The 14,834-nt window shown below is 33.8% G+C and overlaps 1 long non-coding RNA gene across 2 annotated transcripts; it reads left to right on the top strand.

Annotated features, from left to right (window-relative positions):
• The first annotated feature begins 3,931 nt into the window (after nucleotides 1-3,931).
• LOC136270190 (uncharacterized) lies at nucleotides 3,932-7,829 on the top strand. Of its 2 annotated transcripts, XR_010707931.1 has the most exons (4): nucleotides 3,932-4,305; nucleotides 4,601-4,728; nucleotides 5,021-5,114; nucleotides 6,985-7,829. It is a non-coding gene; the product is annotated as an uncharacterized lncRNA (long non-coding RNA). The 2 variants fall into 2 exon arrangements; XR_010707930.1 differs by lacking the exon at nucleotides 3,932-4,305 and having other exon boundaries at nucleotides 4,477-4,728.
• Nucleotides 7,830-14,834: the final 7,005 nt, after the last annotated feature.

Here is a 14,834-nt window from a genome sequence, read left to right as displayed (position 1 = left end):
TTACCCATAGTGTAGCTATAATAATGATACTTAATATACTAATAATTATTCTACAGGGTTAAGTTTTATTACAGAAACATTACTGAGCACATGTACATATCATATATATTTATAAAAGCATCAAATTTAGCAGTCGATGCTGAACTAGGCTCTTATCGACTTTACTATTTTTGTTATGAAAACATGTTTAAATACTCTATCAGACTAAGAAATATGGAATCAAATAACACATATAATAATGCACTTTAGCACCAGCTTTTAAAGAAGACAAGGAGTTAGCTTCGAAAAAGAGTTATACTTCATCACTGTTCATGGCAAAACAAGATTTTAAATCTCAAACAAAAACTAAATTTAACATCTTTAGATATTTTCCATAAGGATTTGAGGTTTAAGAACTCACCTTCGCTAGCCAAGGGTTTCCGGTCCACTTTGCTTCCAATAAACGAGCAAAGTGGACCGAAAACCCTTGGCTAGCGAAGATGCCTCTAACTCGGGAAAACTTCATTTTTACAGTAAAATATTAAATACTAACGAGTACAAGTTGTAAGATTACTTAAGTTTTCCTTGAAAAAGCATGAAAGATCCCAGCTAACAAGATTAAGAATAAGTGCACATTCACCATTCATTGGAACAGGTAGATATTGTAAACCAATTATCCCAAAGGAAAAACGTTTATGCTGTGCTTGTAAATTATTAGTCGAAAATGAAAAACATTTTGTACTTTACTGTTCTGTATATGACAATCTTCGATTTCATTATTTTGATATTTTCAATGATAAATTGTACTGTGGTATTGATTCCATAAAAATTGTTAATCCATGTGATTATAATACTACAAAACGTATGTATCCACTTGGATAAATGTTTTATGCAGAGAAAACAGTTCCAGGGACTAAGAAGTATTGTATAAAACTGTCTTGCATGCTGTAGCCTTTATGTTATTATTTTCTTTTTTTCATTTTGACTGTATGCCAACATAGTGATGCCAAAAAACCATTGAATTGAATTGAATTTATATCACAGAAACGTTCGTTTATAAAATTACCGGTAATAAGAACTACATTTACCATACCATACACTTTTTTTTAACTGCAGGTAGGTAGCTCCCGGTCTAAAAAAAATTCGGATGGACCATCCGAGTTTTAATATTAAGTTCACTTTTTATAGATACATGTATTTCCTTTTATCTGAAATATCACGTACAAGATCAGGGTTGGAATTAGCTGCAGGTCTGTAGCTCCCGGTCTGAAAAAATTCGGATGGACGACCTGCAGCTTGGTTGGAATGAGCAGTGTCATTTACTTCCCGGCTCAAAATACTAATCATTGCCATATGTTTATAATATCTTTTCCATATTAATTTCTGTTGTTATTGTAACAATTTCATGCTTTTTTTTTCTTTCTAGAATAGATACCCCGCCCCACCCCGGAAATTCAAATCTATTAAATCACTTTGAAAATAACCTCGGAACCTACCCCGGGGAAAAATTCTGGATCTGCGCATGATTATGAAAAAGAAAATAATGCTAAGATCTATACATTTGTTCACAGAAAACTTGTAGAATTATGCATAGAACATTTAAACATTGTGTTAGCACAAAAGAGAGCGTATTATTGTTTTTAAATAGATAAATATTATACCGTTCATAGAGTAATTTCGAAAACTACATACAAAACTAACTCTCATTCTCTCTCTCTCTCTCTCTCTCTCTCTCTCTCTCTCTCTCTCTCTCTCTCTCTCTCTCTCTCGCTGCCCTCATCGGATAACGCAGTTCCTAAGTGAAGAATTCCCCAGAGAATTTTTTTATAGTCGTGTTCAGATCATGATGCATAAAAATTCAAAGAGTTGATGCATGTGCAGTCATGAAGGTACGATCATTTTTCATAAACTTTATCAAATATTAACGCTTCACTGTTGTATGGTTCATGTAATCTATTTTTACAAAGATAAATATCAATATATTTTCAGTGATAAATATTTTAACCCCCCCCCCCCCCCCAAAAAAAAGGGGGGGGGGGAGGAGATTTGTGCATGTCATTCCTATGGTTTAATATTTTATACCTCGGCTTGATATTGTCAATCACGGTGCTTTATTTTAAAGGGGCATGGTCACGATTTTATACATGTCATTCAGGACTATGATTTAATATTTTATACCTCGGCTTGGTATTGTCAATGACCATGCTTTATCTCAAAGGGACATGGTCACGATTTTAGTCAAAAGTTATTTATGGTGTTCCGATGGGACCACTAGGACCTTCACACTTTCGCATTTAGGGCGAAAGCGCGAAGATGCGAAGGCGAAAGTGCAAAGGTGCGATGGCGAAGGAGCGAAAGTGCTAAGATGCGACGCTGAAGAGCGAAGATGCGAAGGCGAAAGTGAGAAGTTGTGGAGGCGAAGAAGTATGGTGTTCCGATGGGGCCACTTCAACCTTCGCGCTTTCGCCTTTAGGTCGAGGTGCGAGAGTGCGAAGTTGCGTCGGCGAAGGAGCGAAAGTGCGAAGATGCAACGGCGAAGCGCGAAGATGCGAAGCCGAAAGTGAGAAGTTGCGAAGGCGAAGAAGCGATACTAATATCGCTCCTTCGCCATCGCAACTTCGCACTGTCGCCTTCGCATATTCGTGCTTTCGCCTTCGCCTTTTTATAATTGTGGAACTCTCTATCGTATAAAGACAATTTTAGCTGTTTCAAAGGACATCTGAGGAAGACGATGAAGTTTTTAGAATTTATTTTCAACAGCCTGCACAGATTCATAACTGTTTCTAAGGGGGGGGGGGGGGGGGGGAGGGGGTCGATGGATTATCATATTTGGCGGGGGGGGGGGGGGGTCAGAGACATGTTTTGGAGATTTTATTATATATAATTAATAAGAATAAAATTTCCTGGGGGATGGGATCCGGACCCTCTCTTCCCCTTTTCTGCATGTGTGAAGTTATCAATATTGAATTTTCCGGGGGGCGGACCCCCTCTCCCCCTCTAGATCCACACATGAGCAAGGAGTGTCGCATAATGAAATTAGAATGTTACTGTGTTTGATCCACGGTAAACAGACAGCTGTTAAGTGATAGGAGTCTGGAAATGCATATGTATACGTTATGGCGGACATTACATTTTATGTGGAGTATATAATGATTAGGCATAGCCAGCACTGGTAAACATATATGTCACATATACACATTAAAATATTTATAAACAGTCATAGTAAGCACAATGGCCTAGCGCATGCGTACCAATAATATCATGGATTAATCGGAAAACCTTGGCGAGTACGGTGCCTGCATCAAATTCTATGTAATCGACCGAGACTTTCTGAATGCTATCAAACAAGGCGAAGGTGAAAGTGCAAAGTTGCGAAGGCGAGAGTGCAAAGTTGCGAAGGCGAAGGAGCGATAGTAGTATCGCTCCTTCGCCTTCGCATCTTCGTCGTCTCATCTTCCCACTTTCGCTCCTACACCGTCGCACTCACGCACTTTCGCCATCGCAATTTCGCACTCTCGCATTTTCGACCGAAAGGCGAAAGTGCGAAGTGCGAAGTTCGAAGTGGCCCCATCGGAACACCGTAATTTTTTGATTCAGTTTGATTCAGTAGATAACGAAACTATGAGTGTCAGTAGTAGAGTTTAAAGCGAGATACAGCGCTTACAATTCTTTTTTATGTAAACAAAGATCGGATCATGTTTTTAAATACATTTCAATGTTGATATGGAAATTCCAGGTTTAGACTAAAAAAAGGTGACAAAGGCTAATAACTTTTTTTTCATTAATGTTCAAATCGAATTATATCGCAGATAGAATATCAGCTTGAAAAAATGTTTTTACTGATATCTTGAACCAATGTATACAAAAACATACCGAAGCACGAACCTTATTTACATAACAAAGAATTGTGAGCGCCGTATCTTGCTTATAACCCTTCGACTGAATTCTTTTCTTTGCAATTTTTTATTGCTCATAAACACTTTGTGATTGGCACTAGAACAGGGTTAGAGTAAGTGTTCAAACTGCAAGCTTGCATTAAACTCAATTTATTTTTGATAATTTTTGATAAAATGAAATTGATTTGCAAGTTTACTGCTATTTATACCAGTACATCATTATTTTCTTTGTTTGTGCCTAAAATTCCACATTGCTGGCTCTCTTTTACATTATTTTTGTTGTTCTTTAAACTATTGTTTTTGGAATGAGAGTAAGCACTGGAGTCAAAAAGGGTTAATTTTGTATGAGTGGCTGCATTGTAAAATAATGTTGTTTTGAAGTAGAAAATGTCATTTTTATGATTAAAAGACGGAACAAAGACTCAAAGAGGTAGGTATATGTTGCAGAGAATAGATATATAAATATGAGGGATGTGAATATCAAAAAGGGTGTCGTTTAAGAAAATTTGCTGCAGATTGATTGCTCAATTTGTAAACAATTACATTTGACCGATTTAATTACTAAATGTAGTATATTGTTAAAGTCCTATGCAGTTTTATTGATGTTTCCATTTATATATTTGGAATGAATTTTCAAATGTAATCAAGAATCTGGTGTTAAATAGCAAACTATCTTAAGAATATTTCTGTAGGATTTTTCTGTGATTTTCTAATTATCATTGCAGTGCCACAAGACTGCACGGAGCTGTATGACAAGTACAATGTCAGAGAGAGTGGACCTCACTACATATCTCCGGACAACAGAACTGTTGTCCGTGCTTTTTGTAATATGACAACTGAAGGTGGATGGACGGTAAATCTCTTCAATATACATGTACTTTCATTGATTATAATTTGATTCCCTGACATTTTAAGTGCGAAATCGATGATGATTGAGCTAAATGTTCTTTACAGCCGTAATTCTTTAATGCTATATATTTGCGTTATTTGCCTCTTTTCAAGGCTATAGGATTGAAGGGTTTGTGGGGGATGTGTCGAATATATATCTGAGCTGGAAAACAATAGCAAAATTGCGTGTGATATATATGACGTCAATTACTTTAGATAGTACATGTAATGAACAATGGAATATTTTGATGATTTAGATTATTCAGAAAAGACAGAGTAACAGTAACTTCGCTCGAAATTGGAACGAATATAAGGCTGGTTTTGGGGAGGTAACAGGCAACTATTGGATTGGTAAGTAATAATACATGTAAGTATTAGTAACTAAACAGATCACGTGGTAATGCCGAACACTTCCTTTGTTAGGGCTTCACTAGCGTACTATATAACTTCAATTTCAATCCTAATTTCCTTATTTTCATATCAATTTTTTACTGGCTCCCAAAAAAGTGGGGGAGTTGGTTGATAATTCAATTTTTTTATATGTAAATTTAAAAAAAATTAGTTGCTGCGAGAAAAAGTGGGCCTGGCTCTGATGCTTCGTACCTGTTATATTATGAAAAATTACATTATTTTTTATGATAACGCAGAGCAAAGTTGAGTAATTATGCTTCCGAATGTAAATATAGTAGTATATTCTCACCATAACTATATATAATGTAAATATAGTAGTATATTCTCACTATAACTATATATAGACGAATAGTTTATAATCATAATTGAAATGTTCGCTCATCCAAAAATGTTGGCCGGTCAATATTTTCATACTGTTTTTAGTATTGACTGGCTAGAATTAATATCGAGAGGAAATGTTCATCGTTTCAATAAATTACTTCTGATTTCTAGGTTCGTTGACAATAACATAGATAAACGGACCCTCAGTGGGTCGCTGTCAGATCTCTCTGCACTTTGCAAAGTTTTGCACTGTATTTTAATCGGTTAATATATTGTAAATTGGTCAAAATATCATTAGATATAATTGTTCACATTTTATGTTTTCTCTCGTGCTTTCCCTTGCATGCTCTGTTTTATCATAAAAAAATAACGCATTCATTTGCATTCAACTGAGGTGCACAACGGGATCAACGATATTTACTATGAAATTGATTTGGTTACACGAATGAGTCGTAAAAATCAATCTAGTGACACAATTAAGGTAAAAAAAAAGTTTGGACAAAGTTCTGGATTTCTGAAATATCTTTATTTCAGATCTTTTAAACAATATATTTTTATCATGAATATTTTCGACTAGATGCAATAAACGTAAATCAAATCTGATTTAATTTGAGCATTCTTATTGTATTTTAAAGAATACAAAAGGTTCAGACAGTCACACAAATTCTGACAACTTACGAGGTCTGCACCATAGTTCAAAACTAATATATGATTTGAAAAACGAATTCTGTTTAAAAGAATGTGTTTTCCAATGTGAATTTAAGTTCGTGCAATATCTGATTATTTCAACAAATCAAAGCAACAAAATTATTGTCCTTTAATCGAATTATTACCATGACAACGCCCTTTGGTGGCACTACTATACAGGCAGAGTACAGAAATTTCCGGGTGTCTGATGAGTCGGCAAATTATAGAATGACATATAACAATTTTGTAAGAATCTCTGCGGGTAAGCGATATTATAAATATTCTACTTTTATATATTTTTTTCTTATATTACTCTGTATAGGTTAAACGGAAAATACATGTAACATTCAGCGCGTGCATTGTACTTTTTGATAATTATATAAAAAGATAAATGACGCTATACGGATTATACACGTGTATCTGAAATCCGGAAAATATAAGGAAAAACTTGATGATATGTGAAAAACATACAGTAATTATTTTGTGAACCGCCGACGATTTTCTTCTCATAAGAGTTTTTTTTTTTTGTGTTTTTTTTTTTTAAGAAAGGAACAATGTCACTCCTATTTAGTATGATTCCATGTACATGAATGTATTTATAGTACATTTGATGCCTCATTAAGTTTTGAGAAAAAAGTATATAAAGAGCTTCTAGGTAGGCTGTTATGATGTTAGCAGAAATGAATCTCGTTTAATTAGTAATGGTGAAACTACATGTATTGCCTTGTCAACTTAACCATTTTTTATGGAATACATTTTAAAGCAAGTCTTTAACATGATTCCTGGTGTTTATTTTGATTAGTTGATGCACTGGGGGGAACTTTAGATCAGTTTCAAGCCAAGAATACGCCATTCTCAACAATTGATAGGGACAATGATCGCAATCAAGATGGAAGCTGTGCTACTAAGATGAGAGGTGGGTGGTGGTACAACAAGTGTTCAACGTCCAATCTGAATGGAGAATATTGTGTAAAGGGCCAAAATTGCATGACTTGGGCAATTAATGCTGAATATTTGTATGGACACAAGGAAACCCTTATTATGATACGAAGAACAACAAATTAAACCACGAAGACAAATACATTATAGATCTAATGGAATACCAAAAGAATATCTTACACGGTATATACAGAATATCGTTATCTCCTCTTGGAAAAACCCTAACTGCGTGAATACCTAGCTAAATGGACCAATCTCCATTTGACAGGCTATAATGTAGGAGTGTACGTAAATTATGTGACAGATCAATTTCTGGCTACATTTGCGAGGACAAATAGCACGAAATACTCAGTAATTTTACAGATGGATATTAACTACTAGAAAAACTATGTCTGATTTTTTTTATTGATTTTTTTTATTGATGGATAGCTTAACAACTCTGGGGTACTTACTTAATAGCAAGGGAAGATGTCCAAATCCGCAAATTTTAAAGAAAGATTCAGCAAGAAAAATACACAGGGAAAATGGTTTACTTTCAGCTCACTTATCCATGATATTCGAAATATCAATGTTCGATATATTAAAGTTTAACTGTATATTGTTATCGTTATGAAATGTTTTACAACTGTATTCTTATGAATTTGCGATATTTAGCATGCATATTGTATATAAGCGTGTTTTTATTATCAATAAATAATGTTTACATGCGCTCTTAATCTGTTGAGAAAAAAAGCATATATAGAGTTAATAACCAATTATTTCCCGGGATAATAGATATATCATTAAAACAATAATTAAAATTATAAAGTATTTTATATTTCATACTCTTGCAACACTTATCAGATGAGTTTAAAAAACAAAAACAAAATCAATATATTAAAACATTCCACTCACACTCTATGTTCCATTGTGAATTATATTATATAAATAGTGCCTGTTTGGGAGGGTAACAGTTGAAATTGACACCCCTCGAAAACCATTGTCAACCTCCGCGACACCCCGAGAAAACCATTGTCAACCGACGCGAAGCGGAGGTTGAGAATGGTTTTCGAGGGGTGTCAATTTCAACTGTTATCCTCCCAAACAGGCACTATTTATTTTGTTATACTGAATGTCTTAATTTTAAAGAAAATTTTACTGCTTTTATATAGGAATAACGTGAATTCTACAGCGAACCGTACGCGCATAATTTTCGCGCATGTAACGTTTTTTAATGTTACCCGTTGCTAAGTGCGTTGCTAACGCTGAGGGTAATAGAACGGATTATGAACTGCGTCTTAACCAATCAGATTTCAGTATTTAACATGAAAGTATAACAAAAGCGAATGCTGCCTATATGTGCCAGTATTGTATCCAGCATGATTTTGAATAGCGAACTTGTCAGGTGTGTTATTAATTCTGATTATCACAGGTGTGAATCTATTTTTCGGTGTTTACCTGTCGTAAAATTCTTGGCTAATCTGTTTTCACAGTTAAAATCAGTTTTTACAAGATTAGTTCAGAAATGTAGAAAATTCACCCATTGAAATGTTTGAATTACAGAATTTTCTAGAAATTTATCCAAGAAACTTCCAAACGATTAAGAATCAAAATTACAAAATTCCGAACTTGTACTCATAAATTATCAATTGGAAGATGGGGTAACAGAAAGATGTCATAGAATCTGCATTAATTACGTAATAAAAACACTTAAGGTGACAAATACCACTGTCAGGCAGTTTCTTTACTCCGCAACAAATTAACCAAGGAAAAATACTCATCAAATATCAACACTTATAAATTTTGGAATCCTGTGAATACCATAGATATTGATTCTTTAATAAAATGTCCAAATTTGTTATAAGAAAAAATTACCATCGATTTATTTAATAAAAAGCTGTACTCTTCCTAACTTGACCCTGCTTTTGTACATTAAAGGCACGTAGCATCAGTTGGGGGGAAGGGGGCAGGGGGGCCCGCCCCCCCCCCTTTTTTTTTGCGCAGCAAAGATTTTCCTTAAGTTTCATACAAAAAATGAATTAACATGGAGTGCCCTCACTTTTCTGGATATGATCCATGTAAGAATAGAATTGAAAATAAGGAAATAAATAGGTGTAAAGCTGCCCCCCCCCCCCCCTTGCTTGTCAAGATTTTTTGGATGACTCCCCCCCCCCCCCCCCCCTCATTTCAAAAACGATGCTACGCGCCTGCATTCGTAAATATTTTAGCTCACCAGAGCTGAAAGCTCAAGTGAGCTATTCTGATCACATTTTGTCTGTCGTCCGTCTGTCTGCCCGTCTGTCTGTCTGCAAACTTTTCACATTTTCAACATCTTCTCAAGAACCACTGGGCCAATTACAACCAAACTTGGCACAAAGCATTAGGGGAAGGGAATTTAAATTTGTGAAAATTAAGGTTCCTCGACACACCAAAATTTTATTTTATGGATCGATAGAGAATATTTTTTAAAACATGATTCCACAAAACAGAGATCAATATCGGCTTTCAGTTATTTTATACGAATTTTGTTGTATTTTTTCAGTGAAATAGGAAAAACTGTTTTGCAGACAAACAGAATATATTAGAGCTTAAAACTTGTTGTCAATTAATGTGTAATATAATTATAAATAAATTCATGCCAAAGATCGTTTGGTCAAGTGTTTAATTTTTTAATTTAAAAAAATATTTCTGAAAATCAAAATTGTAATTCTTTAATATCTTTTTAATCTATGGATACAATTTTAAAAATAACATATTGTCACATAAACTATTTACTAAACAATGATATTTTACAAAGAAATTGAAATGAAAATGCGAAATTTTGGAAAAATTGCTATTTATCAAATTTGAACCGATCCCGATTGAAAAAAACCTGATCCCGATCAGAATTATTTTAAAATTGAAATTTTACAAATAAACTGCAGTTTTTTTCCAAGTAATTGATATGAATTATAAAGTTTGTAAATGACGAAACCATTTTACAGCTAAACAACCTGAAATTTTTGCAAAATTTTGATTCATTCTAACTTTATGTGATTTCGTTCGGGATCAGTTTAATTACAATCGGGATCGGTTCGATTTTAAAATTTTCTATTTATACTTTAATTTCACTATTTGGTCTCAATTTCTTGTTGAAATATGATTGTACAGCAATTGTTAAATGCGAGTAACAGTTTATCTGCAGTTTTTATCCATAGATTTAAAAAATATCTACAATCCTTTATTTTCATTTTCATAAATATTTTTTTTACAAAAATATTTCGAAGTTTATCTGGCCGTTTTTGATATGTATTTATAGATAATTGTATTGTGCATTAATTGATAACACATTTTTAGCTCTAATATATCTTGTTCGCAGCTAAAACGATGTTTCCGGTTTCTATAAAAAAAATACAAAAAAATTCATATAAAATAATCAGAGGCCGATACAGGTGTCATTTTTGAATACTGTGGTTTCATTAATTTTCGTGGGTATCAATTTTCGTGGATTTTATGAAAACCATAGTTTCAAGGATACGTAATTTCGTGGCCAATGATCCTATCAATACAAAATGTTAGTTGAAATTGAACTTCAATGAACATTTAATTTCGTGGATCAACTGAACAACGAAATCCACGAAAATTGGTATTCAACGAATATTGATGAAACCACAGTAATCATTTCTCAAAGAGAATTCTTCATCGATCCATCAAATAATGCATTGGTGTGTCGAGCCACCTTTTAAGGACCATGCCGTTTTGCAAAGGTAGATAACTAGTAATTATTGAAAATTTCGAGAAATTTTCAAAAATCATCTTCTCACTAACCATATGGCCAGAAAAGCTGACACTTGTGAGGAAGCATCCTCGGGTAGTGAAAATTCAAAGTTGTGAAAATCATGAACCCCAGGGGTAGGGATGGGGCCACAACTGGGGGTTGCATATTTACATATGAATACATGTATATATAGTAAATCTTTAAAAATCTTCTTCTCAGAAAGCAATCAGCAAGGAAAGCTGAAACTTGTGTGGAAGCATACTCGGGTAGTGTAGATTAAAAGTTGTGAATATTCTGACCCTCGGGAGTAGGCCAAGGTAGGGTGGGCCACAATGGGGGTGGACTTTTTACATAAAAATATATAAAGAAAATCTTTAAAAATAACCATTTGGGTAGGAAAGTTGATACTTATGTGGAAGCATCCTTAGCTGGTGTAAATTCAAGGTTGTGAAAATCCTGACCCTTGGGGTTAGGGTGGGGCCACAATGGGGTGGGTCAAATTTTAAAATAAGAATATACATGTATAGAGTAAATCTTTAAAAATCTTCTTCTCAAGAATCATTTGGGCAGGAAAGCTGACACTTGTTTGGAAGCATTGTCAGGTAGTGAGATATGAAATTGTGAAAATCATAACCCTCGGGGGTAGGGTGGGCCACAATGGGAGGGGCGAATTTTTACATAGGAATATATAAAAAAAATTCTTTAAATCTTTTTCTTAGAAAAAATTGCTTAGAAAAGATTTAACTTTAAGATAGCAACTTCAGAAAGTGTAGATTCAAATTTGTTCAAATCACAATCTTTAGGAGAAGTGTGGTACCACATTGGGGATTCAGTTGTACAAAGGAAAACATTTTGATTATTCACAAAAACTGAAATGTTATTATATATGCTTTTACTTATATGCAAGCATTTTCATATATTGTTGATTCTTTAAAATTGTTTAAACTTTGGCCCCTGGACGATTATTTGGTCTTACAAGGGGTTCAGGTTTATATCCTGTGTATAAACAATTGTTAAATGTCGTTTTGAGAACTGCAATGCTGAATGTGACATGACTATAAAATGATCCTGTTAGAAAAGGAACTTGATTATTAATATAAGAATATCCAGGGGGAAACAGATTTTTTTGTATAGGATCTACATGTATTATACCACATTGTCCAGATATTTTGTATTATGACTCCATAAAGCTGATTTTATCATGTCTATTGTTGCTCAGGTGAGCGATGTGGTCCATGGGCCTCTTGTTTGTGGAACTCGTGTACCATTGATATGGTTTGAGGAAAGAAATATTTATTCATTCATTCATTCATTCATTCACTCATTCATTCACAGTAAAAGATTTAAAATCAAAGAGAATTGATGGTTTATGCAAATTATTGTTTTTTAAGATTTTGATTCAGATTTCCTGACTCGATCGGAGTGAACAATAGCTAAAAGAATGGACAGTTTTCGACTTATTACCATTACTTATATGTAACAAAATAATTTAGTGATACGGTCATACATGTACTACTTTCAGATGGCCGACTGGTAAACAAAGAGATATTCTAGATGTATGCTCATGCATGGGCAAAAAAGAGTAAAACCCGAGAGGGACTCCAAGTAGGACCTTTCCTAGGGGAAGGGGGGAAATTAATTAGATTGTAACATTACAGGCCCATTTATGTTTTTTTTATAGGGCCTAATGTTTAAAAGAAGAAGAACATGGACACACAAAATGTATCATTTAATTCTTATCTTTTACGCGAGTTAAAAGCGGGAAGGTCACTCTTCAAGTGTTGTACATGTATTAATTAATGCAGAAATAGAACTATCACCGATGACTGAATTGTTTTTTGTATGTTATTTCTACTGACATCCTTTGCCCCAGCGTCTGCCATATTTGTCCGGTAAAAGAGATCATTTTGTTCAGTAACGTTAAAAGAGCTAGAGCCACGAAGCATCAAAATGTGCCTTAAAATTTTCACAAAACTCAAGTTTGAAACAATACAAATTGTAATTACTTATAATGTAGGGCACAATATTCTGCTTCTATGCATATGGAATTTTTCACTTCAGCCCCACCGTTTAGCACATGCGCATCACCAAACATACAATGATTGTTAAAAATAGCTGAAAATTGTAGATTTTACTGCAGTTTTTCCAAAATTTGAATGTGGCCACACTTGAGTACCTCTTTGAAACTTTTAAAACTGAGAGATATTGCATAAATGCTTCTGCCTGCAAAATTTCGTAGAGGTACTCAAGTGTGGCCAATATGTATTTTACAAATTTTGAAAATGTTAGCATCAGAAAATAAAACAGACCACTTTATTTTAGGGAAATTATTTGCTTCCTTTTTATTGAAATAGCAGAATTTAATTAATAATGATAAAGAATTATTTCTGATTATTTACAAAATCATCATTTTATTAAATATTTGAGGAAGAAATGCATATAAACTGAAATTTAACATGTTTTATCTAGTAATTTTATACTGTGTATTCATGCTTACATCGTGCATCATCAATGACGTCATAGTTTGACGTTTGCGACGTCAGTTGAATCTGTACATGGAATATTGAGTTCTTTCAGTATTTTGCCAATAAAATTTACCAGTAAAGTCTGCATTTTTAAAAAGCATTATTTCTATGTACCACGGTATTATTCAAGGGCAGTAGAATACATGAATACATTAGATACATGAACATTGTTAACAAACAGGGAAAAACTAAATTATGGCAAAGTTAACATTGTACGTACGTAAGTAAATATATATTCCTATACCTTTATGTATAATAATCAATAGCATGTATAAGTAGCCAGTTGTGGGATTTTTGTCAAACGGTGAAATGCATTAAACGAAAGGAAAGATGCAAGCGATTGTTTTTCACACAAGTACTTGTTCCTGAATACCGCGGGAGAAAGACAGTCGACATCACGTGTAAACATGTACATATATGATAAACTTAACTTATTCCGTCAAAAAACCTGATTATTTAATTCGTAAGTACATCTGTAATTGAATATTAAGCCATCGTTCCTAGCATAAAAACATTTTGCCAATGCATATGTCTTTTCTTTATCAGCCACCTGTTGATCAGTGTTGATTCGTTGCGTGGTCAATGTATTTCCGGTGAACCGTTACATGCAGTTACACTCCTTTCTTAAAAGTTCGATTGTGTCCGTTTCGATAAAGACGGCTTTTGGTATACACAGCTTAGAATACATTATCAGCATGTTCACTATATAGAAGTCTAATCCCAATTGCGATGTCTTTGTTGATAATTTGTCCAATAAAATAAAAAATCACCCTAAATGTGTGCACATCGGTGACTTATTTTTTTGCCTATAAAATTCTCGATTGAAATTATCTTCGATCATTTTATGCGTATTAAATCTCATCAAAGTTTTTCTTGTATGGCATATAGAAAAAATTCAGATTGCCGGGCCCTTTCTTTAAAAAAAAACAACGATGCGTACAGAGAGATTTAAAACAGTATTTGTTTCCATTCAACCCCCCCCCCTTCCCTACCCTCTAAAAAATCGATGCACGGCCGAGTTCATTACAAATCTATATATATGATAACACAAATTCTACATGCTTGCTATCAATTCGACTTTTCAAGACAATTTAACGACATTATTTATGTGCTACTGTTTGATGTTTTAAATAAAAATGTTCATTTTAACCTATCTTCGCTTCAAAATAGTAAACCCACATTCTCTCTCTCTCTTTCTCTCTCTCTCTCTCTGAAATATGATCTTAATTCTTAAGACATTTACGGATAGCTTATCACTTGTAACAATTCTCAAAAGACATGAATATCACTAGAAAAAATGAAATGTTAATGAATAGACGTTATGGCATTTATAAAGAATAATAAACTCATAAAAATATTTTTAAAGAAATCGATATTCTTTTTTCATTTAATTAATGAACATTAAAACACTGCTGTAATGTCATGCCCTTGTTCCAGCAGTCAAGAATTTTA

The sequence above is a fragment of the Magallana gigas genome, chromosome 7, assembly GCF_963853765.1.
Source record: "Magallana gigas chromosome 7, xbMagGiga1.1, whole genome shotgun sequence".
Taxonomy (NCBI): domain Eukaryota; kingdom Metazoa; phylum Mollusca; class Bivalvia; order Ostreida; family Ostreidae; genus Magallana; species Magallana gigas.
Note: the sequence above shows the minus strand (reverse complement) of the source record. Positions and strands in the feature narration are given on the sequence as shown.